Genomic DNA, 27,484 nt, shown 5'->3' on the forward strand with positions numbered 1-27,484 from the left:
TTGGCCAGTAACGGATGTAAAGCACTGCTGGCATACCATCCGGTCCTGGGGATTTTTTTAGTGATAAGGCTCACATAGTCTCATACACTTCCTCTTCACTAACAACTTCGAGAAAATTTTCGTTTTCTGTCAGATGTGGGGCTAGGATGTAAAGTAATGCTTCCAAGGAAGTGAGAAACCTGCTGAGAACTGATCATATATCTCTCTCAAAACGGAGTAGTACTATTCTATAGTGCACTTCATTTCTCTTGCGCTCGGGCACTGTATTGAATAAGAAACTTCCTCAACTTTGGCTTCGCCATTTTAACCCACCGGTCGATAGCCGTGGCATATCTACTACGAGCATGAAGGCATATGGCCCATGCTTCTTTAATCAAGTCTTCTAAATCATGATTTACTAACAAGGAAATGATTCTTGAATCGGCGAACTGGCTGTCTTGTTAGATTTATGCAAGCTAAGACACTTGAATGGTCTGAAATGTTCGTAGGGATGGTTTCTACTTTGGTCACGGAAGTTTCAAGATTTTTAGAAATATATAATCTATCAATCCTGCTACGGGCTGATGCCGTGACATAAGTGAACTCAACAATGGAGGGGTATTTGATTTCCCATATATCCTTAATTCTAAACCAGTAACTAGTTGTTTTAGTTCACTTGAGAAATTAAAATTACGCAACTGATCTTTTCGGTTTAAAACACAATTAAAATTACCTCCAAGTAGTAACCGTCTTGGATTTTTCCTTGACAAGTATATCAATTCACTTTTGAAGAAACGTGCCCTGTCAGCTCGGTGAGAACTTCCTGAAGGGGCATACTAGTTGATGATAGTTACATCATAGATAGTTAGTCCTATTCCCCTTCCGGATTCCAGTCGCTCCACCTTACTTATTGGAATCCCTTCCCTCACCAAAACAGCTGTTCGAACACTTGTTTCGCCAGACACATTTGTGTAACCGACATAACCGGGAATTACTAACTCCGATATTATAACTTCTTGTAACAGGGTACTATCAGTCGCGGATTCGTACAAGAATTCCTTAAGTGCCGATGATTTCAAACCGGACGTAGTGACAGAACAAAATATCGGCATTGCGCTGTCAATATACACTTGTTTTGAGGAATTAATTTAGTTTCCTGTGGTTCAGGATTTAGTTAAACTATTAACAGTTTTCTCGGAAGTCTGAACATGGAATAACGCTTCAATCAGTTTATTAGTTACTGTCCCGTTTTTTTCTACTTCTGAGGTTTCTCTTGTACCGCTAGTAGACTGATTTCCTTGTAAACGTTCTGATTTTTCCTCCAGTGATTCGTGCAGGACCGTTCCGTACCGTACAATTTTAGGGCTTCGGTCGCCCGTTCCGGGTTTTCTCTTCCCTTGGTTACGAGCTACATTCACATTAGGTTGCGTTTTTATTTTACTTCGTGGCTCATCTGGAGCAGCAGCAGCCGCTTTCGCAATTTCTGTTGCTGGCGCCTGCCCTGATGTGTGGAGCGTGACTTCATTTTGGCCACTACCTTTCTGTTCTTTATTAATATCGCTTACTTCCTGATCGAGAGAAAACAAATGGAGACGGCTGTTTTGCAACCGCTCCCTGAATTTGTTTACTACAGACAGCTGGTGATCTTTGCAATCAGCTACTTCACCTGTTGTATCTTGCAGGTCAAAACTGACTATATCTCCTTCATTTTCTGATACCGTATGTTTACTATCTTTCTGTTCATCAGTTTCCATTCGCATTTTGCCTTCCGGTTCCTCTGCCTCCTCATCGCACTGTTTTTGCTTGCGAACTGTTGAAGTTGTACAGGACAACTATCAGTTGTCTCCAGAGGTCGTTTTTTCGGTAGCATTTCAGTTTCACGAGAGTAGTGGTAACAGGGGTCCCCATTGTTGTTAACGGGAACGGGAGCGAAAGCGAAGAGCTTCTGGGAAGTTTGGAAGGTAAGAGACCAGATACTGGCAGTATTGAAGCTGAGGAGACGGGTCGTGAGTCGTGCTTGGGTAGCTCAAATGGTAGAGAACTTGCTCGCGAAAGGCAAAGGTCCCGAGTTCGAGTCTCGGTCCGGCATACAGTTTTAACCTGCCAGGAAGTTTGATATCAGCGCACAATCCGCTGCCGAGTGAAAATTTGATTCTGGATACAAAGGATGTCACCAAATGCCTATAGACGTCAGTATGTCTTGAGGGATCAGTCTTTGAAAACAGAGTTGAATTAATGTGAGATCCCACTAGAAAGCAAAGTAAGAACCTTTTATGCGTAGCAGCATGCAAATCACTTAGTATGACACATGTGACGTTTCTGTTGAAACTCTTGAGCTTAATCGGATTCAGAGGCCCACACTGTAAGCTCCAACGACATCAAAAAGATTTCCGAATGTTAAAATCCCCTAAGCGCTCTGTATACTGCAAAACTTCAATCAAAATATCCAACTAAATTATCTCAATATTCTCTGACCGAATTCTCATAGATTTAGGGGCTGCGCCTTTTCAGTGATTTTGTTTATTTTTACTAACTGTGTCCTTCAGGGAGCCGAACTTCCTGACGTATTCTCTTTGTCATTGAAGACTCAGTTCACAATGTTAACCAAAGACTGATAGACGTTGCGTAGTTACCCCTCCCATCCTTTATACAGTGTGCCAAACATTCCGCTTTTTGAAGTCTAATTATCCTTTGGCAGGCGGATAGTGAGCAAAACTGGAAAGTCTTATAATGTTCTCATGCTGGCCCATGCTGCGGTGCTACATACGATGGGTGTCCAGTGGCATATTTGTCGAATTTTCTTGTGAACATCGTTGACACTTCCTCCAGGTTCATCCATTCATTCCTGAGCTGTGAAGAACAGTACAGTCCACTATAATCCTGCCTGTTAATAACGTGAATGCCTGTTAACCTTCCCTCAAGTCTCTGAGGCGCTCGAGGCTCAGAGCCAACCCTCTGGAGTCAGTCAGTTTTTAGATGTAGCAACTTTTTCAGAGTGAAGCAAACACATCAATTAAACCAGAGGCGGCTAAGCTTTCGTTTCACAGACCGTGACCTGGAACGAGTGCTATGGCTCTCAACCTTACTGCACATTTCCCCCACCACCTCTCCACTCTGTGTCAAAGAGAGGAGGTGGGAGAGGGAGAAACCACGAACGTGCTGCACTTAAATGGCTGTGCAGTCACACTGCCCGTCACCATACGGACAGACGCAATTTCACAGACTTTCGCCCTGCGGTTGCCACGTAATAGTGACTTATTTAGTTCCATAGCCCAAAAAACGTCTTTCAGAGACATATACTTTCTCATCCTTATAATACTGACGTGGAAACTAACCTAGGAAGGCAATATAGGCGTCTTGGAGAGTTTTAGCGTAAAAGGATTCGTCGTTAAAACGGGAATTATCTTGCAGATCAATCAGTTACATGTACAATTGAAAAGTGGTGTCTTCATATACTTTCTCATCCTTATAATACTGACGTGGAAACTAACCGAGGAAGGCAATATAGGCGTCTTGGAGAGTTTTAGCGTAAAAGGATTCGTCGTTAAGACGGGAATTATCTTGCAGATCAATCAGTTACATGTACAATTGAACAGTGGTGTCTTCAACTGAAACGGCCAACTGGCTCGAAAAAAGCTCCAAAACAGAGACTGACACTATCCTCAAAACGTTTCAGAAACTATCCTTGTAATTCAACGATGAATGCTTCAGTCCCCTCGTTTTCTATAACGGCAGCGAGCTTGGGAAATTGGACTGACTTCATCAGAATGTGTCCCTTCTTTACCACGATTTTTTAAATGCATCTCCACTGAATCAGAAATTGCGACGTCCTGCTGTGGGCTGTGTGCAGTCAAGTCCACTTAAAATGAGACTTCTTCAATCAATTCCACGCGTTATAATTTTCATTTCTGTACACCTTTGGCCTTTATTGATTAAGTAACGGCGGTTTTTGAATCGAAAAATCGTCCGAGGCATGCCCCTTGTCGTAACCAACTTACTTTGCAACAATATGTAATGTCTCAATACTCTTCGTCCATTTCCATCGAAAACTAGTGATACTGACGGTGGAATAACGTGTGAAACCATGGAAATTTTACCATTCGTAGCGCAAAAGTTTTTCATGTCGTGAAAGCGCGCAAATTTAGGATAAAGTGTTTCTTGATGAACAGAACAGTGAATCCTGTTTGTCGATCGTTGTCATTTGTGTCTCTGTCATTGTCAACTAAATCTCTAACTTTTTCCTGGTTGGTCATCTAATACCGTTTCATAGCAAATTTCGAGTACCCATCGCTTTTGCGACTGCGTAATACACATTGAGGATCATCATCCCTCTCTTTTGTCATTCCCATTCATTTTGAATGGGTTATGACGATTGATCGCTAGACAGTTTCTTTTTGTGCAAACACTCCTGGACTTGTTAAGTCCTTCATACGACGAACAAATAGCGAAGGATAAACAGTGCTGACACCACGATTCGGCTGACCTGAAGAGAGCTGCGCCTACCGAACAATTAAGTATCACGCTGTGCCGCATACTTTCGGAAGGAACGAACAAAGGCCAAAGTGACCGGGCCGTGGTCTACACGCAGCCCGCACACCCGGCCCGCGTGAAGTTAGCCATGCCAATCCTGGCCCTGAATTAAACAGGACCTTTCAGCCATGTGTGACTTTCTGGAATGTCTCAGCATGTCCAGGTGGGACTTAAATGCCGCCATTTATCGAAACAGTACACTGGTGTGCAAAAGCTAATGGCGAAAGCAAATTTAGCATGATTTGTCACTGACAAGAAGCTCGATGAAACTAGGACCATACATAGACAAGCCCACTTGAAATGAGACATCTACAATCCATTCCATGTGTTCTAATTTTCATTTCTGAGCACCTTTATCCTTTATTGATTCAGTAACGGCGAGTTTTATATCGAAAAATCGTCCGAGGCATGCCCCTTGTCGTAACCAACTTACTTTGCAACAGTACATAATGTCTCAATACTCTTCGTTCAGTTCCATCGAAAGATATAGCAACTGTTGATGGAATAACGTGTACAGCAGCTGATACGGTAACTGAAAGAAATTCGCAGTGACTGTAATAGAAATGACACTTCTAATCAAAGACAATAATTACAGTGAAGACATCGCGCTTCATTATGGTCTTTTGCGTGTAATACGAAGTGGGACATGGTTCTTCATAGGGTGTTTGATCACCACGGACGGCAATGCATGATGTACAAGATACTCCCATGCTGAAAACAAGGTTGGGGAGTAGTTGATGAGATAGGGAGTTCCATTCCTCTAGCAGAACGGTTGACAACTGCGGGATGGCCATTGGTACGTGTGGACGTGCTGCGACATGTCCCCTCGCCGTACTCCACACGCACTCGTTGGGAGTGAAGGCGGGAGGACGAGAAACCATTGCATTCACCGAATATGCTCTCGTTCCAAGAGCTTCTCCACCAGTACTATTCACTGCGGTCGCTGTCCGCCCCCGGTAGCTGAGTGGTCAGCGCGACAGACTGTCAATCCTAGCCTGTCAAGGTGGCCGAGCGGTTCTAGGCGCTTCAGTTCGGAACCGCACGACTGCTACGGTCGCAGGTTCGAATCCAGCCTTGGGCATGGATGTGTGTGATGTCCTTAGGTTAGTTAGTTCAAAGTAGTTCTAAGTTCTAGGGGACTGATGACCTCAGATGTTAAGTCCCATAGTGCTCAGGGCCATTTGAACCATTTTTGTCAATCCTAAGGGCCCGGGTTAGATTCCCGGAGATTTTCTCCACTCAGGGACTGGTTGTTCTGTTGTCCAAATCATCATCATTTCATCCCCATCGACGCGCAAGTCGCCGAAGTGGCATCAAATCGAAAGACATGCACCAGGCGGGCGGTCTACCCGACGGGAGGCCCTCATCACACGCCATTATTATTATTATTATTATTATTACTGCGGTCGCTCGTTGTCATCCACAAAAATGAACTTGGGGCGGAATGCACCCCTGAAAATATGCACGAGTGAAAGAAGTACAGATCAATACAGTTACGAGAGCAGTGCTCAACGAGGGAATAACATCATACAGAAAAGACTAAAATGACAATATTAAATATTTTTAAAAAAATTATACAATAGAATTGCAACACAAGTGTATTATTTTCCGACATTATCTTCGTGTGGTTCATCACACATCCTCCACCGCGTAGGAGGCACACGGCTTCTCTAGAAAACGATACTTTTGGTCGTGTGCGCAGCCACACATCCATCGCTTGCTGCACCTTTTCATAGGAACGAAATTTCTTTCCTCTCATCACGTCTGGTGAGTCTACATCTACATCTACATGGTTATCCTGCAATTCACACTTTAGGGCCTGGCAGAGGGTTCATCGAACCATTTTCATGCTACTTCTCTACCATTCCACTCTCGATTGGAGCGTGGGAAAAAGGAAGACCTAAATCATTCCGTTCGAGCTCTGATTTCTTTTATTTTGTTATGATGATTATTTCTCCCTACGTACGTGGGTGTCAACTAAATATCTTCGCATTCGGAAGAGAAAGTAGGTGATTGAAATTTCGTAAATAGATCTCGCCGCAAAGAAAACCGCCTTTGTTTCAGTGACTGCCACTCTAACTCGGGTATCATATCAGTGACACTCTCACCACTATTGCGCTATAACAAGAAACGAGCTGCCCTTCTTTGCACTTTTTCGATGTCCTCCGTCAATCCTACCTGGTAAGGATCCCACACGGTGCAGCAATACTCTAGCAGAGGACGGACAAGTTATTGTAGGCTGTCTCTTAAGTGGATTTGTTGCACCTTCTAAGCGTTCTGCAAACAAAGGGCAGTCTTTGTTTCGCCTTCCCCACAATTTTATTTATATGGTCTTTCCAATTTAAGTTGCTCTTAGTTATATTTCCTAGATTTTTAGTCGAACTGACAGACCTTAGATTTGTGCAATTTATCGTGTACCCAAAGTTTATCGGATTTCTTTTAGTACCCATGTGGAAGACCTCGCACTTTTCTCTGTTTAGTGCCAATTTCCACTTTTCGCACAATACAGAAATTCTGTCTAGATCATTTTGTGATTGGAATTGATCATCTGCTAATTTTACTAGACGGTAAATTACAGCGTCATCTGCAAACAATCTAAGGGGGCTGCTCAGATCATCACCTGGATCATTTATGTAAATCAGGAACAGCAGAGGGCCTATGACATTACGTTGTGGAACGCCAGATATCACTTCTGTTCTACTCAATGATTTATCGTCTGTCACTGCGAACTGTAACCTCTCTGAGATGAAATCACAAATCCAGGCACACAACTGAGACGATACTCCATATGCACAAAATTTATTAATTGTCGCTTGTCAGTAAGGGTATCAAAAGCTTTCTGGAACTCTAGGAATATGGAATCGATCTGAGATCCCTTGTCGACAGCACTCATTACTTCATGGGAAAAATAACTAGCTGTGTTGCACAAGAACGATATTTTCTGAATCCGTGTTTGTTATGTATCAATAAGTAATTTTCTTCAAGGTGATTCATAATGTTAGAGTACAGTTTATGCTCCAAAATCCTACTGCAAATTGAGGTCAGTGGTACGGGTCTGTAATTCAACGGGTTACGCCTATTTCCTTTACTGAATATTGGTGTGACCTGTGCTACTTTCGAGTGTTTAGGAACAGATCTTTAGCCAAGGGAGCGGTTGTATATGATTGCTAAGAAAGGAGCTATTGTGTCAGCATACTCTGAAAGGAACCTCATTGGTATACCATCAGGACCGGAAGAGTTGCCTTTATTAATTGATTTGAGTTGTTTCGCAACACCTAAGTTGTCTACTTTTATGTCACTCATGCTAACAGCTGTTCTGGTTTCGAATTCTGGAATATTTACTTCGTCTTCTTTCATGAAGGAATTACGGAAAACTGTATTTAGTAACTCCGCTTTAGTGGCACCACCATCGGTAACATTTCCATCGCTAACTCGCAGTGACGGTATTCAGTACGGCGGATCTGATGAAGTGTCAAGTGCAGGTCATCAATGGTTGCAAGTGATGAACGGGCAATGAGGTCGAGCATCGTCATGTTGAAAAATGAAACCTATAGTCAAAAGTCCGTGTCGCTTTGATCTAATTAGAGGCCGAAGCTGACTTTTAAATATCTTGCAACATGAAGCACTGAAATTCTTCTTCTCCTAGTCCTGTAGTTTTCTAAGAAAAGAACCAGCAAAACCCTCTCTTTAGATGACTACGTCAGGAACTTCTTGGGTTTTACCCCATTCTTTCCATGTCCCCCTTGTTTCCGGTTGGTTGATGGTACTATACCCAGGTTTCGTCCCCTGCAATGATTCTCGCGAAGAAGCCTACTGCTTCGAAACGCCGCAAATGTTTTTCACAGATGTCAACACATCGCCGTTTCAGTTCTCGAGTGAGCTGCCGTGGCACCCATCTTGCAGGCACTTGCAAAACTTAAGCACTGCATGAATGATTTTCGGCATTTCATTCACCGTCACACAGCGATTTTCCATCACAGTGGCTTCTACTGCTGCAGTAGACTCTGGTGAAACAACACTGCGTGCCTGACCCGAGTGCTAAGCGTCTGTCACAGAAGTGACACATTTGCAGCAGTGATAGATACGCATCGCCATACCGGACATTTATTCGCCGATAGATATCGGTATCGTACCTTCACTACTCAGAAGATGTATTCTAGAACGCAGTTCTTCCTTGGTTCATGTCCCAAGTGGGATATCCATTTCTAACTGGCTGCATTTGTCTGTAATCTGCTGTCTCCAACAAAGCATTACATCATTAGTAACAGAACTTTTACTTACGGAACAATGGCGAGAAATTTTGATTATTAGTTACATTTTTGACGTTGCAATTGACTCCGCCTCAAAAAATACCTCAGACATATACAAAATTCAGAAGTTGTAAGATTTGCATGTTTGCCGTCAGATGTGCAAATTTATTCTTCATTTAACTAAGGAAAAAAATATACAGCTACTGGCGAACGTGCAGTTCTTAAAATAACCGACAGTTGGAACGAGTCACCTCATTACACTGTTAAAAGTCGAAAAACTTCACCCCAGCAGATGTAATCATGCCAACAGCAATATTAGTTACAATAAATCGTCCCGGAACGCAATCAGAAAAAAGCAGCTTTTACAGTTAACACTAATACTAGAAACTAGACAAAAACTGTCTGACTAAATGAAGGCTACTTACTTTAGTACTCAACTAAATACAGATCCAGGACGACCTCCATCACTAACAAGTCATAAAGCAAAGTTACTGTCAAGGATTCATAGGATTACATACTAAAATGTATCAGTACCATTTCCTGTACAATATGACATACAAAACAGATCACTCTACATGGTAAAATAACAATATAGTTTTCGGTAAGATGGCATTAACAAGCCAATAATAACACGCGTAATAATAACAAGACCGCCTACAAAACAGCACATACAAAATCAATCACGCTCATAGCGTGTAAATAACTAAACCATTGTGCTCTATTTTATAAAGAAAACGTCAGTGCACTCAGTGTGCCACCACATAACAGTCATGAAACGCCGCACTGCACCCAAGGACATTCCGTGTGTAATATTACTGTCAATGCACAGTGTGTACAGTTCACTGCACACGTGGTTGCATTACTCGACCAACAAAACCAATGCTGCTGGCCGCGAAGGCACTCAGTGTTTTACTTGTAATCTGGAAGCCCCTGTCCACATCTTCACCAGAATCACTGTCCCCACACCCAGGAAAAAATGCAAGCTGTTTCACTGGGTTGTTTGTGTTCACACAATGGCAAAGCTCCACACTGACTTTTAGTGACGTCCCATAGATAGTTCCTTGGCGTACCAGCTTGGAGGAGGCTCCCCGTTATAGACCCTCTTCTAACTGTTTCCAACTGCTCCGCGGGCAACCAACGGACTGCAAGGGCGGCCCTGCTTGTGACACGCACGTCATCGCGAATAGACACTGTTGTCTGCAACGCAACCCCTGGTTGCTGTCCGTTGCTACCACCGGAATGAGGTCCACCGCGCGCTGCCTCTCACAGTCAAGGCCCGATTGCTTTATCTCGCTCTCCCACTGGTCTGTCCAAGACTCCAGCGTGAGTACTCTTCAGCCCCAGATTCTCTGCTCCCGTCTCTCACTGCACCATACTGGGTTGGAGCGGCGCCAGCAGCGCCACAAACGCCGCTGCCCCTCGCGTCCTATCCAAGCGCTGACGCGAGAGAAGTGCTAACACGGCTCGGTGGGCAGGCCAGGAAACAAGATGCCCCAATAATTAAAAATTTCAATGAACTAAATTCGAATGTTGTCCTTTAAACGAAAGTCCGGAGATGTCGGATCTCATTAAGATGTATGTATTGGAAACCTCATTCTTCAAAACCCTCCCCTTCACCTTAGAAGCCCTTTTGAGCTGGGCGACCTAAATGTTTCTGATCGAAGGCCACCCTAAAACCTTGTCTTCTTGTCAGTGCTTATATACCCACACCACAGTCGCACTGAGCTTCGTACACGCTGCAGAAGTGCCCTCAAACGGAACATTTTTGATCGCTTCTGATAAAAGGGTGTTAGGTACTTTGATATGGTACCTTGACATGTATCCAATTCAGGGAGTTTCTTGTTTCTTCTCTGCATCTAACTGTCTTGCAACAAACACATTACATACTATACTACCTAATGTTTCCTGTACTGTCATATCTGCACCAAAAAATCGAACTACGCCTGCCAGTACAGACTTCCCGTTTAGCGTCCCTGCGTTCACACTTCAGTACCCGAAATGCTGTCCAGTGGGAAATGAACATTAATGGCTTACTTGTGCCATGCGTACTTGGAGGCATTAACCAACAAACATACTACTCGCAATAACCTTTATTAGTAGTCTGCAAATGAAGCAATTATTGGTGTAACGTTGCTAAGTACACTGTCCACAGTCATCAGCTGAAATATCGGCTCATCTAATCATGACACACTGCAAACAGGTTGAGCACAATTAAAGCCGACAAACTACAGGGACAGATTCCTGACTGGAAACAGAGGAAAGAAGCACTCACTCCGTCTTCAGGCCACGAGTGGCCTGCCGGGACCATCCGACCACCGTGTCATCCTCAGTGGAGGATGCGGATAGGAGGGCGTGGGGTCAGCACACCGCTCTCTCGGTCGTTATGATGGTATTCTTGAACGAAGCCGCTACTATTCGATCGAGTAACTCCGCAATTGGCATCACGAGGCTGAGTTCACCACGAAAAATGGAAACAGCACGTGGCGGCCTGCATGGCCACTCATCCAAGTGCCAGCCACGTCCGACAGCACTTAACTTCGGTGATATCACGGGAACCGGTGTATCCACTGCGGCAAGGCCGTTGCCGGAGGGAAGGAGATCTTATGAAAACGTGTCAGGAAATGCAGTGTTGCCACGGTAGATAGCGCAGACGAATTGAAGTTCCTCTGATCACGTGCCGTGTCTTCCTTGTGTGTTGCATGCTGTGTGATTGAGGCAGCGTACTGTAAACAGATGAATGGTTCGTCGTGAAAGAGGACTGATAATGAGATACCTTTAATAGTGATTGTCTGGTGCAAAAACCACCGACAAAATCCTTCCTCTAGAGCGAAATCCGCTACCGATACTCCATGCACTCGCTGCAGGTGAGAGGGATAGTAGCGGTTGTCTGGCAGGATACACATAATCGTACTTTGGCTTACATCATGTTGGTGGGCCGCTTACCTGGAGCTTGTACTAGGGTTCGTCTCAATATCCCGTAGGAAGCGCTCCTCCAAATCTGATGTACACAATGTCCGCCGCCTTTCTGAAAGTTCGTGTGTTTGAAATGACCCATGGTCACACAAAGGTCCAAAGAAATTGCTTGAAATGTCGAGTGATGTGGCAGGTGTCTGTGAAGGTATTTGTTTTGGAATAGCAGTGCTACCCCTCGGCCGTTTACCCCTGCTTGGCCGTACTCACATACCAATCCCAGCTTGTTCCCGACAGGAGTACCGGACCATTCTGCAGCTTGCAGTTCACTGTGTCAACCATGAAGCCTACAACACATAAGGGTCACACGGCATGTGATTAGAGGAACTTCCATTCGTTAGCCCTATCTGCGGTGGTAACGATGCGTTTCCGGAAACATGTTCACAGGACTCTGTAAATGCAGTTTCTCGGTTTCATTAATACTCATCCAGTTTAAAGCCATTCAGTAAAATTTCTTCCCTATCCTATCAGCAACAGATGTCTCTCGATATAAATTGGCAGCTGCATCGAATGCTCAGTGTGAGGCCTAAATTTATAGAACAGTATAGAGGATACCACCATTTTTCACACGATTCCAAATCCATGATTATCTCTAGCTGGTAACTTTTTTTTTAATAAAGTGGATACATGATATCTTTTACTCTAGAGATATAATCTACATTTTATTTAACTTTCTTCTCTTTGCGCTTGAAATAATCATGGTATTTATAAATTTCGTTGTCTCAGTTTAGATAAGAACCGCTGCTGCTGCTCTGTCGATGTTCGCTACGCCACAGCTCCATTTTCTTTCAGCTAATTTACTTGGAACAAATGCTCGACTTTTGCTACATTAGGGTGCTGAAATAACTCATGGCGACAAATGAAAATTTCGGGCGGGCCGCGAATCGAAGCCGGATTTCTCGCTTTATGCGAGCTGTCGCCTCATCCACTTCATCTTTTCGACCAAGTACCTTGTGCGAACCAAATCTCCATATGCTGCTCAGCACACAGTAGTGATTCCAGTCCATTATTCCTTTTCGAGAGATCGATGTGCCGTCAAGAGTATATATTATACAGTTGTGTTGTCTGTTCCTTGGAACATGCATTTCCCAAAGAAAAGACAATATATCTACATAATTCATATTTCTTTTCCTCGTTTAAATAGCAACAAATATCTGTAATTTTATACTAGTAGTTGACATATCCATATTACAATCGTTGGACATCCATTTATTAATCTGATAGTTTTGCAAATGTTTGATGAAAACTTTTCCTATACGATAACAAAACGGAGGAAATCTTCTCTCCATACCGACCGTAGTTCCTCATGACTTACGAAATTTTCTCTTCTTGGACGCAGTACTCTTTCTACTTTCTTATTGGAGTATCTAGTTTTCTTAAAACCAGACCGTAAGTAACTGAGCCTTCTGGTAAGCAAACCGGGTCGCACATTTTGTTAGTACCCTCTTCTACGACTTTAATTAGACCGCTATTTGTACTAGATGGTGATTAGATTCCTTATAAAGATAGTGATGTATTTTTTGTTCTTTCCTGACTACATCCTCTTTATTACTACAACATACGGAATACTATGTTGCCATTATTCTCTTTCTGCAGCTCAGATAGAATTTTTGTGTTGATACCAGCGAGCGTCTGTGGTAACGATGTCTTTCTTTCAACTTATCGAGATCCATGAGAAGCTGGTTGCTGAGGATACTGGGTGTAAGAGCTACACTGAAATGAAGTGGACGGCGCAGGAGAGTAAATCTCAGCTGGTAGCATCTAACAAGGCCAAGAACTGATTAAAAACTGTTTCATTTGACATAATGATCGCATCAGCACATGCCTGTAATGACCGATTATGCTTTACCACCCAGAGTCTTATTTTCATCTTTAGCTGCGATTTTAGAAGTTCCTGTACATGAAGAAAATTTTCGCCATGCTCCAGTTCAGTTTCTGAATTCTCAGCTGTTGGTGCAGATTTCTTATAGCCCTTCACCACCTTTTGATGATTTGAAGTCTGTGATAAATCCTTCAAATCAAACCAAAGTTTGTAATGATACAGTGAGCTACTCGTGTTTTATGCAATGCACAAATAAAGGACTAGTATACAGGATCTGCGTGAACTAAAACTATTCCCGAGATCAAGTTGAGTCATGTGGAACAAGGCAATGATTAGCAATAAAATGAAGGAATCGTATAGCATGCTATCCTATACAGGCTACAGTGTAATTCAATAAAATGATGTTACTAGTCAGGTTGAGAAAATAAGCCAACCAGTTGCAACTTTTTGAATATTTCAACCTCATCAGATGTAGACAGTTACTGTTTTGCAGCCGTGTTTATGATTTTGATGTTACTAATATTTCTCTAACTCTTGGCTGAGAATCTAACCTAATATTACCTCTAAAAATTAAACTCTTTGGTGAAACAGTAGCAATTTGTTCAACACTACCAATTATTACTGCAAAAACATAACAACCGTTAGCTCACATCTGTATGTATAGTATTAAAGTTTTAGTAAGACATTTTTAACCCCCATCAACGCGCAAGTCGTCGAAGTGGCGTCAGATCGAAAATCTTGCACCCGGCTAACGGTCTACGCGAAGGGAGGCCGTAGTCGCGGTAAGAAATTAACTTAATTCCAACAAGCAAAAAAAAAAAAAAAAAAAAAAAAAAAAAGAACTTCTTAAATAGCATTTCCATACTAATATTATAAATGTTAATATAATGTGCTGTCTCCTTCTCTTTACAAATAAACCATTTAACCGATTTTGAAGTAATCTTTTATGAAGATAGCTTGTAACTTGAGGAAGAACATACACTAATTTAGAAACTAAAATAAACATGAAAAATAGTTTAAATAAATAATAAACATCGGCTCTTAATAGGTTGAACTGGGAAACGGAACATCTTTTAGTTTTACACCGCGCCGGCGACTCTGAATGTTTATTGACTAATCAGCGACATTGCGAATCCATCGCGAATCGTGCACGAGGTTTCTGAAACTTTAAAAAGAATTCGCACAACTAAGCTAGTCAGTATTTACGGCAAAATAGTGTGGACTTATTGTAAAAACCGACGGTATGCCCGAGACCGTATCTAAAATGATTACGTCCGGAAAGTTTTAAAAAACTAATTATTCATACATTTTTTTACGATATGCTCCGCACACCTAAGTCCAATTTAGTGCACATTTATAAGAGAGCTCAAGCTGCGAGAGTTAATCGAACCCAACAACCTCGGCCCGAGACTTGGATGTAGAACGCCATGCGACCATACGAGCTAGGAGGACGTTAGAACGATAACAAACCCGTTGCACTATAGTCGCTAAGTTCTATACGTCTCCTACAGCTTCTGAAACGCTTGAAGATTCACAACGTAGGCCTCATTTAAATCCTGTAAAACAAAGAGAAAAACGCCGTGCCTTTTGAGTTTAAAATATTCCAGTTCCCATCAATTGCTTTTGGAATTACTATAAATAAAGCGCAGAGTTACCGGTGCGCATAAAAAAATCCGTGTTCTTCTATTCGACAATTCTATGTGGTATGCTCCCTTGTGTCTACCGCACAAAATCTTTCCATCTTTGAAAAACAAGGTAAGACCAACAACGTTATTTATACAACAGTGTTATTATCATGCAATAAATAATTTATTGTGAATTTTATTTTAATTTTTAATACGGAGCAACTACAAATGATGCATTTGTGTTCATTGTTTTATATTTTCCAACGTATTACGTGTAAAGTATGACTAATGCATGAACAGAACAATAAAGTCACAAAGTTTTATTTTGCCGACCTGTTACGAGTCCACTGCCGGCCGCTGTGGCCGAGTGGTTCCAGGCGCTTCAGTCCGGAACCGGGCTGAGGCTACGGTCGAAGGTTTGAATCCTGCCTCGGGCATGGATGTGCGTGATGTTCTTAGGTCAGTTTGGTTTCAGTAGTTCTAAGTCTATGGGACTATTGACCTCAGATGTTAAGTCCCATAGTGCTCAGACCCTTTTGAAACATTTACGAGTCCAGAGCCTTGACGAGATGCATGAAGCCACTTACGATTGACATTTCGACTCACAGCTGATATTCAGCGACGAGGAAACCTTTATTTCATCTTTCATCTAGAAAAGTTAATCGTCACAAAGTGAGACTATGTAGCACTGAGCATTCTCATGAAATTGTAAATCACGAACGAGTTTCACAGAAGGTTAATGTTTTCTGCGTAGCGTAATAAACGAAGCTGTATGGGTCCTTTTTATTCTGTGAGAGGACTATGACGGACACCTCTTACCTTGGTTTTTTACCGTTGCATTTGTTTCTAAAACCGACTGCTCATTCCGAGAACTTCATCTTCCATCATCTTCCTCATTGGAGCATCGATGTTGGTGTAGCGTTGGTAGCAGAGCCAACACCGTGTTACTAGAGGAGGCCGAAATGCACGCGTTTTAGCTCACGCAGGCTGGCGTGAGGAGGGAAGAACTATACTGACGTGAGGCCTGGAACATGACAAGGAATTAGAATTCAGAAAGTGGACGGAATTAGTTTGATACTTAACTTTCATCCATTAATGATGAACGTCTCTCTTGACGGTACATGATTCACAATATTATCTGTTCTGGATACATATTAACTGAATATGGCGCCTTGCTAGGTCGTAGCAAATGACGTAGCTGTAGGCTATGCTAAACTGTCGTCTCTGCAAATGAGAGCGTATGTAGACAGTGAACCATCTCTAGCAAAGTCGGCTGTACAACTGGGTCGAGTGCTAGGAAGTCTCTCTAGACTACTAGACCTGCCGTGAGACGGCGCTCGGTTTGCAATCACTGATAGTGGAGACACGCGGGTCCGACGTATACTAACGGACCGTGGCCGATTTAAAGACTACCACCTAGCAAGAGTGGTGTTTGGCGGTGACACCATAGTTGGGTGCTACGTAAACGACGAAATTCCGCATCACTGGATTGGGCGTTGCGGTGTATCCACTTGCCCCCCCCTCCCCCCCTCCTCAAGTCACCTGGCCTAACAGCTTGTTACGTTTTTCTTTGGGGACACATAAAAGAGCATCGTAAAAGCTCAGAGAACGCATCAGTATTGCTGTAAAGAATCCTGACAGAATGTCGCTACATAACGCATAAAACGAACTTGACTACCCCACGGACGTGTGTCATGTGACCAAATGGACACCCACAGATCGTTTGTAGAATGCAAAATACAAACATGGTAAGTTGATGGCTTTATTCATGCAATCATCAAATTTGTACATGCAATACTTTGAAAAATATAGAGGTGTTAATAAGAATGAATCATTGGAAGCAGCTATGTATTTTTAACTAAGGTTCGAAGCACGGAAAAATTATAAAAAACATATGCCGGCACTAAATAGCTTTATATATACACACATAGGTATCTACATCACTACCTACCCAGACATTCATAAATTACTGGCTTACTTACTTACCATCACTCTTCATAACGAATCTACTGATAAGCGAAAACAGCAGCTGGTAGCAGCTAGCCAGAATGCATACATTGCTATGTTACGTGGGTGTCTGAGGTTATGGAAAGACAATTTTCATCGGGAAAATAAGGTCTACTACGACATTCTGAAGACTGTCCAACAGTTTTAGACCTTCACATGCAGTGGAACAGATCTAATATATGAAAAGTCCGTCGACAATTGGGTGAGAGATACACGATGAAGTTTAGAGACGATGCGACGAACATTTTTAATTCTGCCTTTCAACAGCCGCTCTATGTTTCCGTCTGTGTGAACCTATTCTACGCTGCAAAATCTATTTACATAATTTTATTTTTTCTCCATTTCCCTCACTATTTCAGATACAATATCTTTCAAAATTATTTTTTCATACTCCCCTCTGACAATGATTTTCTGCACATTACCTATTTTTACTAATCCGTGGCTGTAGAACAAATAAACTGTTGTGTATCAGCGATTCGTACCGTACTTCAACGTAAAAACTGTTCTCAGAATACAGTAGCAAAGCACTATGGTTATAGGCTGTGGAAAAAAGCCGTGTCCTACAAATTCAATCTCTAATAGAAAAAAAAGAGATACAGAGAAAATTGTTTTCTGCTTTCATATCGGCAGTTAACTAAGTGTGTGTTTTATGGGTCTTTGAATTACGCCGATCGCGTGTTACCGTTTTTATGGGCTAGTCTCTAAAATAATAGCGAGTAATCCGTTTGGTTAAGAGCTTTCGGCAGTTCCGCTAATATTGATTCATGGGTGGTAGAAAATCCCTTTCTGATTTCTCCCGTGTAACTGCGAGGGTTCAGCTTGTAGAGAGGAAGTTTCCATTACAATATCTTCCATTGCTAACCGTGGAACTGGAAATACATCCACCGTTGTAGAAAGCACTGATTATCAAAAACGTCACTGTCACAGCGAATGTAAGACTCGCCTCAGAAAAAGCGCAAAGTACTCAACACTGATGCAAATAACTTTCAGAACATCTCTTTCGCGATTAATGGCTCCGTTTTGACACATGTATAACTTTTGCGTTTGTCCACAAATCGAATAAAGATCTGCCAAAACTGTCATTAAAACTCATATTACTTGTGTAAGGAAAGCGAGTCGCCTACGCTCGCTAAAAATCCCCGAAGTTATTACGCTGCTTTCCGAAATTAAAGCAAAAAACGAAAATTTTGCAAGGTTGCGTTTTTTTTTTTTGCCACATAACAGCATAAACAGGTGATAGTAAAGTAGATACAATGTATAGAATACAGAACGTAAACGACAGCAACATCCATAATGGTAAACAAAAATGTACTGCAGTCTTTTTTTTTCAACTAAACGGATTTGCACACACTAACACGCAACTAGTTAATGCGCTCAGTATGGGGTGTACCACATCTGGCAGCAGTACAGGCCTGACACCAACGGAGCATGCTGTGAATGATGTCATTAGTCGCATGTTGAGGCAATAGCGCCCATCCTTCCTGCAGAGAAGCTCGTAGCTTGGAGAGTGTTTGGTGGCGTCTCCCTAGTGCATCTCAGGCATGCTCTATGGGATTCAAATCGGGAGAACGAGCAGGCAACGCCATGCTTGCAATATCTTCCGCTTCCAAGAAAACATCAACCGCCCGTGCTCTAAGAGGTCGAGCATTACCGGCCATCAATACGAAGTCTGGGACCACAGCACCTCGCAACATCCGCTAATGAGGTCTCCAGACCTCGTCTCGATAATTGACAGCATTGAACCTTGTCGATTCACCCATACAATTTCATGAAGAGAGGTTGGGGTGGTCAACATAATCCCTGCCCACATCATTAGGGATCCTCCTCGATATCGGCGGATTTCCACAACGTCTGTATCCCGAAATCGTGTTCCACGCTCCCTTCATATACGAGTCTGTCGAGAATCGCTATCCAGACTACATCGGTACTCATCTGTGAAAACAACTTTGGCCCACTGTTCGACTGCCCAGGTGGCATGTTAATGACTCCACTCTAGACGGCCGCGCGGGATTAGCCGAGCGGTCTGTTGCCCTGCAGTCATGGACTGTCCGGCTGGTCCCGGCGGAGGCTCGAGTCCTCCCTCGGGCATGGGTGTGTGTTTGTCCTTAGGATAATTTAGGTTAAGTAGTGTGTAAGCTTAGGGACTGATGACCTTAGAAGTTAAGTCCCGTAAGATTTTCCACATTTTTTTAACACTCTAGACGTTCCCTTCTGTGAAGACGCACCAGAAGTTCACAAACAGCAGGTTTTCAACAGTAAAGGCCATTCTGCAGAAGCCTTTTACACACAGTTTATTTCGATAGAATACGTACGGTGGATGCTGCAAGCTCACATGCCAGTTGCCGTGCAGTGGTAAGGCGGTACCGTCGTGCCGTTGCATCCAAATAGAGGTCCTCTCTTGTGAAGTTACGCGTGGTCGGCCCTGCTATGGTCTTCGGGATACAGTTTCGGTCTCTATACACCGTCGCCACATCTGAAAAACAACAGAATGATTCACAAGCCATCGGGCCGCGTCAATTTGCGACTGTTCTGCTTCCTTTCTTTCCCTGGTCCTCCGCCGCAGAGAGTCTGGTGGGCATCTTCTCTGTGCCATACTGCGCCGTCTGTGGTTGTGGACACAGCGACTGTGGATATGAGGCTACCCGGCAAACACTACCTCGTTTCAGAGGTGCCCTAACGTCATCGTTGGCACGGTTGTCAGTTGACTGGAACGCCATCTTCCGTGCAGAACACGATCGTACGGATATCTAGTTGATAGTTCGTATGATTATATCGTGAATTAGACAAAGGATAGTTAAATAGCAGTTTGTTGCTTTAATTTTGGACGCCATTGTATTTCTTGTACTAAATTCGCGAGAGTTTCACTATACCTCTGTGTAAAGCGATGGCGTGCGGTCGGAAGCGGAGAAAGCAGAAGTGATACATCCTTATTCAGGATTCAGTTAGCAGTGAATTCGGAGTGTGTACCTCCGAACACAACCACAATAGTTTTCTTGCCACAATTTTCTTCAAGAAAATTAGTACTGAGAATCTGACGACGTGTTAGTTGCTGAGACACTAATAATTCAGTCAACTCTCTTAATGCTTTGCTAAATCCCCTTCATCGCGAAAGAAATTCTTGGCATTTCACGAAACAAGTGGAATAAATGTACGCAGGGACAGCCGTTGAGATGTCGGTCCGTACATGTGGTGGTATTCGCAGGTGTAACTGAGAGATTATATACAGCACATCAATACAGTATTTCCCAGTAGATTTTATATTCACCATCAAGGGAAACTTGGTAAGGTGCGCAAAATCACATCAGGCGACCATAGTCATAAAATTATGTAACATTGCTCGAAGAATGGAACCTTCCTGAGAGAAAAGGACTCTTTATCCGTCGTTTAAAACTTCCAGGGTTGTTGTGACGAGACTCACACGGAAACAAAACACCATCGTTGATCGGCACATTGCTTTGACTTCGACGTTACTGTTGCATTATAGTTAGTGAACGGAACCAAACTAAGGCATTTTCCCCGTTTAAAGCAGCTGTCAGGGAATTGAAGTTATTTGCTAAAAGTGTAGGGAGATCCCACACAGCAACGTAAGAATTGTTTATGCGTCAGCGGTGCGAGACAGCAAGAAGAAGAAGAAGAAGAGAAGTTTTCGTTACCAATCGTGTAATTAAAAAAAAAGTCTAAAGACGACATACTGTTCAGGAAGACTGCGATTCGAAACCCGATCTGGCCAGATTTAGTTTTCCTGTGGTTTCCCTAAATCGCTTTAAGCAACCTATAGAAGTCTCCTTTGAAAACCGAAAGATGATTCAGGCAAGGAATCTCCATACTTGCAAAACTACCCTTAGCGTCCTTAGGAGGGAGGAAGGACGGACGAGACAGAGTACTAACTCGAATTAAGAAGAGTGGGGAACGAAGTTGGCCTTGCCTTTTCGAAGGAACCATCCCAGCATTTGCTTTAAGTGATTTCGAGAATACTACATATTGTCGCAGAAGAAACTGAGCAGTACAGTCACCGTGGTGCAGTGGTTATGATACTAGACTGTTCCATGGACGGTCGTGAGATCAAAAGTCAGGTGAACCTCTTCACGTGTCAATATGACAATATGGATGGCCGGAGGAGGACTTGAAATGTTGCCCTCACGAATGCTGCGGCCATAGGAGTTTTTAGATGTCATAATAGGGAGAATGGAGAAGAATTCGGGTTAACGGAATTTAGTGGAACACGGAAAACATTCTAATAAGTTTAATTTATAAATTTACAAAGATTTGCTCTCCTATTACTGCTAGATATACTGTACTACATTTTACGTGAAGATTACTTTATCCCACATAACTTTACATTACTAGAGATTATGAAAATATACGGCGTAAAGGTTGCTGTAAAACTGAAATAACCAAATATTGCTACCGCTAGAATTCAAGTCCTTGTGACAGGTATAAGACGTAACGTACAACACGTTATTAGGTACTGCAGTTACAAGTAATTTTCTGTGAAGTTAATAAAATAATGAAAGCAGTATTAAAGATGAACATAGAAAATCATCTGTTATCTAATTTAGGTTAAGTAGTGTGTAAACTTAGGGACTCATGACCTTAGCAGTTAAGCCCCATAAGATTTCCCAAACATTTTTTCATCTGTTATCGAAACGCCTCCTGGAAGTTATTTTCTGCTTTCTTTTTTAAAGAAATGGCCTCTCTGTAGGTAAAATTCTGTAGCAGCAAATTTAAGACGACATTCATGCATGCTGGAGATTCCTTGGGCTGACTACTTTTGCAGTATTACAGGGTTTCAGTACTTTACCCATCATAAATAAAAACTTTCATTCAGGAACAAGGCACAACGGTTGAAACATTCGGTAAGAGCCAGAGGCCTTTAGAAACTTCATCTCATTTTTAGTTCCACGATCAGACAGCCTTGTTACTAACTTCCATTGGTTTATTACTTACGTGTGACATTCACCGTTATATGGGCTTTGATTTCGGATTCATCAAGTCCACTATTCATGAAATAATACCACAACCTATTGGTAGGGCGATGACGACAACCTGTTTTATCTCCAACAATTTTAAATTCGTGTATCATCCAGAAATAATCCATTACAAATCTGGAGCGAATATAGGAACAATCTTTTTCAGAAAAATAACGATCTTCTTCTTCCGGCATTTCTCAGACTTTATGTCTTACAACCCTTCAGGTGTTTTTTCCACAAATCTGGCTGTAGGACCTTTTAAGTCTCATAATAAATCGCTTGAAGTAGAAAGTGCACGGCCTGCGCTTAAGTGTCTCATCTGTTACAGCAGACTGTTTTTAAGGACCAATTTGATGCAGCAGGAGATGGGGATAAGTACTCTTACTGCTCCACTTTATTCTTTGGCGTAACTAAGGAATGTAAAACAGAGAAAACTTAATTAGTAAACTCAGTATGAACCAGCGAAATGGCTATAAGAAGGGAAAGAGGGGTAAATCACCAGAACCGGAACGCTCGTTGCTGTGAAAGAGCTGTGGGGTTGCTGCAAACTTGGGCAGAAGAGGGAAGGGAATGGGGCACGTAAAATTTTATAGGCTGCTGCAGGTCAGAATGGTTTACGGCACAACACCTGCGAAGAGAAAATAAAGTAAGCGTGTATGCGATTATCCAGAAGGCTGCGTGATCGATAGAGTGACTGACCTGAAAGAAACAGAAATATTTAAGGAAACTGCACGTTACTCTCGAGTGACAATATACATACGTAATTTTTTACAGTTCACGCACAAAGATAACAGCTTCTCATCTGATGCTGGTGATCAGATAGAGCACTCAAGTACGCCAAGTTCGCTTTCTATGCGTCAACAAAGTCGAGAGGAATAGCACGTATTATTATGTCGGGAGAGACTACGCCACGTCTCTAATTAGCCTCGGAACTTGGCTGCATGCTGAAAGAAGTGACAAGTTTGTTATTTGATACACATTATACACATTTAATTGACTACGTCGATTTCCTTTTTCTGTTGTAATTTTACGTCCTATTAATTCCCTATTGATTTCTGTTTTCATTGTGACATGTGTGTTACTGTTGCAAACCGTACTATGGGGGAATTACTATCAGAGAGCCATTGTGGCTTCAGGCCTTCTAGAGGAACCACAGCTGTGATATTCACAGCTCGTCAGCTTCAGGAAAAATGCAGAGAACAATACAGACGCCTTTTCATTGCCTTTACTGACGTCACTAAGGTACTTGACAAGGTAAACTGTGAAGTTTTATGGAAGATTTTAACTCACCATACTATACCACATAAATTTCTTGGCATCTTGAAATTTCTTCATACAGATTTGACAGCTATTCTTATTGCAAACAACTTTGTAGGAGAGCCATTTCATAATAGTGTTGATGTTGAGGATGTGTAATTGGCTGCACGTTATTTCGGTATATGTTGCCGCTGACATGCAACTAATCAAACGCGATATTCCAGGAATACAGATAACAGAATGAATAGGAATTTTTTTTTTAATTTGAGCCGTCTAAAAACAGGGAGTCGATCATTTCCTGTAATGAGTGCCATCTTGAAAGGTGTCACTCTACTGTAGATCCTTTCGTAAAATGGTTACTTTTTACTTGTAAATAAGACGCGTACAACTTTAAACATGGCTGACGTTTATAGCAAGCGTATATACAAATTTTAAAAATATGTAAAATACAGCGAACCGGTTCCATAGGTTTTCTATATACCTTGACCAGGTTTCGTCAGATCTAGGTGTGACATCATTAGAAGGTAAGGTAATTACATGAAAAACATATCGTCAAAGATGTACAGTGATTTAAGAGCTGAGTTGCTCAAGTCATACATTAAAATATAAATCATAATGTTCTTCAAAACATAAGTAACACCACATCGGTGTTACTTATGTTTTAATGTTTGACCTTTTGAAGAACATTATTTTTTATATTTTAATGTATGACTTGAGCAACTCAGCTCTTAAATCACTGTACATCATAATGTTCTTCAAAACATAAGTAACACCACACCGGGGTTACTTATGTTTTAATGTTTGACCTTTTGAAGAACATTATTTTTATATTTTAATGTATGACTTGAGTAACTCAGCTCTTAAATCACTGTACATCTTTGACGATATGTTCGTCATGTAATTACCTTACCTTCTAATGATGTCACCCTTAGAGGTGACGAAACCTGGTCAAGGTATATAGAAAACCTATGCAACCGGTTGGCTGATTTGTTCATATTTTTCAAAATTGTAAATAAGAGTAATTTGAAAATGACATGAAATACAGATGTTAAAAATATTCCCGACAATTTCGCTTTGTTGAAATGAACTTATCGCACGATTAAATAAACATCACATTACATCCTACTACGGACAACGTTTGCGTTTATTAAGGATCTAGGAGCTGTGGATACCCATAAATAAAAGATTTCCTGTAACATAAGTTAATTTACAGTACGCTATTAATAATGTAGTTATAGCGTAGGCAGTCGAAGAACTGTAGCTAATCCTTAAAGCCTTTTCCACAACATACAAAAATATTGGTCTCAAACTAAATACCAATAAAAGACAGATTCTTCACCAAACAGCACATCGTTATCACTGTTCCCGCCGATGGAGTGAATCTTCACGTTGTTACGATCTCCCCTTACTTTGGAAATATCTACTCATATACAGCAGACACAGATCCGGGAATCCACAACACAATTAAACGTTTTTAGCATCTGTTGAAAGAGACTATGTACACTACTGGCTATTAAAATTGCTACACCAAGAAGGAATGCACGTGATAAACGGGTATTCATTGGACAAATATATTATACTACAACTGATATGTGATTACATTTTCACGCGATATGGGTGTATAGCTCCTGAGAAATCAGCACCCAGAATAATCACCTCTGGCCGTAATAACGGCCTTGACACGCCTGGGCGTTGAGACAAACAAAGCCTGGATGGCGTGTACAGGTACAGCTGCCGATGCAGCTTCAACACGATACCACAGTTCATCAAGAGTAGAGACTGGCGTATTGTGACGAGCCAGTTGCTTGGCCACCATTGACCAGACGTTTTCAATTGGTGAGAGATCTAGAGAATGTGCTGGCCAGGGCAGCAGTCGAACATTTTCTGTATCCAGATTGGCGCGTACAGGACCTGCAACTTGCGGTCGTGCATTATCCTGCTGAAATGTAGGGTTTCGCAGGGATCGAATGAAGGGTTGAACCACGGGTCGTAACACATCTGAAATGTTACGTCCACTGTTCAAAGTGCCGTCAATGCGAACAAGAGGTGACCGGGAAGTGCAACCAATGGCACCCCATACCATCACGCCGGGTGATACGCCAGTATGGCAATGACGAATATACGCTTCCAATGTGCGTTCACCGCGATGTCGCCAAACACGGTTGCGACCATAATGATGCTGTAAACAGAACCCGGATTCATCCGAAAAAATGACGTTTTGCCATTCGTGCATCCAGGTTCGTCTTTGAGTACACCATCGCAGGCGCTCCTCTCTGTGATGCAGCGTCAAAGGTAACCGCAGCCAAGGTCACCGAGCTGACAGTCCATGCTGCTGCAAACGTCGTCGAACTGTTCGTGCAGATGGTTGTTGTCTTGCAAACGTCTCCATCTGTTGACTCAGGGATCGAGACGTGGCTTCACGATACGTTACAGCCATGCGGATAAGATGCCTGTCATTTCGACTGCTAGTGATACGAGGCCGTTGGGATCCAGCACGGCGTTCGGTATTACCCTCCTGAACCCACCGATACCATATTCTGCTAACAGTCATTGGATCTCGACCAACGCGAGCAGCAATGTCGCGATACGATAAACCGTAATCGCGATGGGTTACAATCCGACCTTTATCAAAGTCGGAAACGTGATGGTAAGCATTCCTCCTCCTTACACGAGGCATCACAACAACGTTTCACCAGGCAACGCCGGTCAACTGCTGTTTTTGTATGAGAAATTGGTTGGAAACTTTCCTCATCTCAGCACGTTGTAGGTGTCACCACCGGCGCCAACCTTGTGTGAATGCTGTGAAAAGCTGATCATTTGTATATGACGGCATCCTCTTCCCGTCGGTTAAATTTCGCGTCTGTAGCACGTTATCTTCGTGGTGTAGCAATTTTAATGGCGAGTAGTGTATTTGATAATCATTATGTCAGTGCTGCAACAGAGATCCTTGTGTACAATTTGGATGTCGTTCCCACCCTGCTTCATTGATCTGAATCCTGGATAAGACACAGATGGTTTCCTCAGAACCTGGAACAATAGCATCACGAACGTCCCTGAAAAAGCACATGAAACCGGTGCAGAGGCGAGTTCAAAATGCCAGTTACAATTGGTAGGTCATGTAGTTCGTATGCCCAGTAACTGCATTCCCAACAAGTGTTTTGTTCTCAGTCGACAGTGGGCAGAAGCTGTGCGGGCGGTAAAGCAGACAATTTAAGAATTTAATTAAAGTTAACAGGAATTGGTACCACGTTAGTGTTTGGACCCGAGAGACCTCAGCACTCAACCGTTAATCCTGGATGTGACAATTCAATCGAGGCGTTCTTCGTTTAGAGGGAAACAACCGATGAATAGTGTCTGATAAACAATTGAAGGACAGAAGGTGAACTACCTTGGACCACAAGTGATTACTGCGGCAAACTGTTTACCTCTCGCATCGGACTGTATAGTCACATACAGACTCACAGTTGATTGGTAGACAATCCTACAGGGGTTTCCTATGATTATGACAGAATTTTACGGTGCATGATAAGATAATATTTCCTAAGAAACAGTTTGAAAAATGCTATATGTAATTTATGTTTCTGTAAATTGGCGGTTCAGTATTTTGTACTTGCATCTAAACCCTTCTAGACATATGATCGGTCACCATGCAGTGCAATGCGAATGATAATTGCAGCAATTTCATAAATTTTAGTGTATCACGAATGAAGCGGGAAACAATATATGTGGAGTGTTCAAATTCGCAATACTTAAGGCTTTGGTGGCCAATTGTTGACGAATTGTATGTTGCCTGTGGTCTCGAGTTTTATGGCCGGTGTTTCTTTGACGATTTTTCTGACGTTTCGCAAGCACAACTGTCTGGCATCGTCAAAGCTTCACCCTCCGTTGCGCAACCAGTGTCGGAAAATAGAGAGTCTAACTATTAAGTCCAATATCTACAAAGATACAAAACGCTGCCGAATGGTATTGAAGGTACGTGACGCGAAAGGGAATGCATATTATTGGAACAGAGACGGATGGGCAATAGTCCTCGCAACGAAACGGAAAGTAAATGCGCTAATCCTTGGACATAAG

The sequence above is a fragment of the Schistocerca americana genome, chromosome 8, assembly GCF_021461395.2.
Source record: "Schistocerca americana isolate TAMUIC-IGC-003095 chromosome 8, iqSchAmer2.1, whole genome shotgun sequence".
NCBI classification, from domain to species: domain Eukaryota; kingdom Metazoa; phylum Arthropoda; class Insecta; order Orthoptera; family Acrididae; genus Schistocerca; species Schistocerca americana.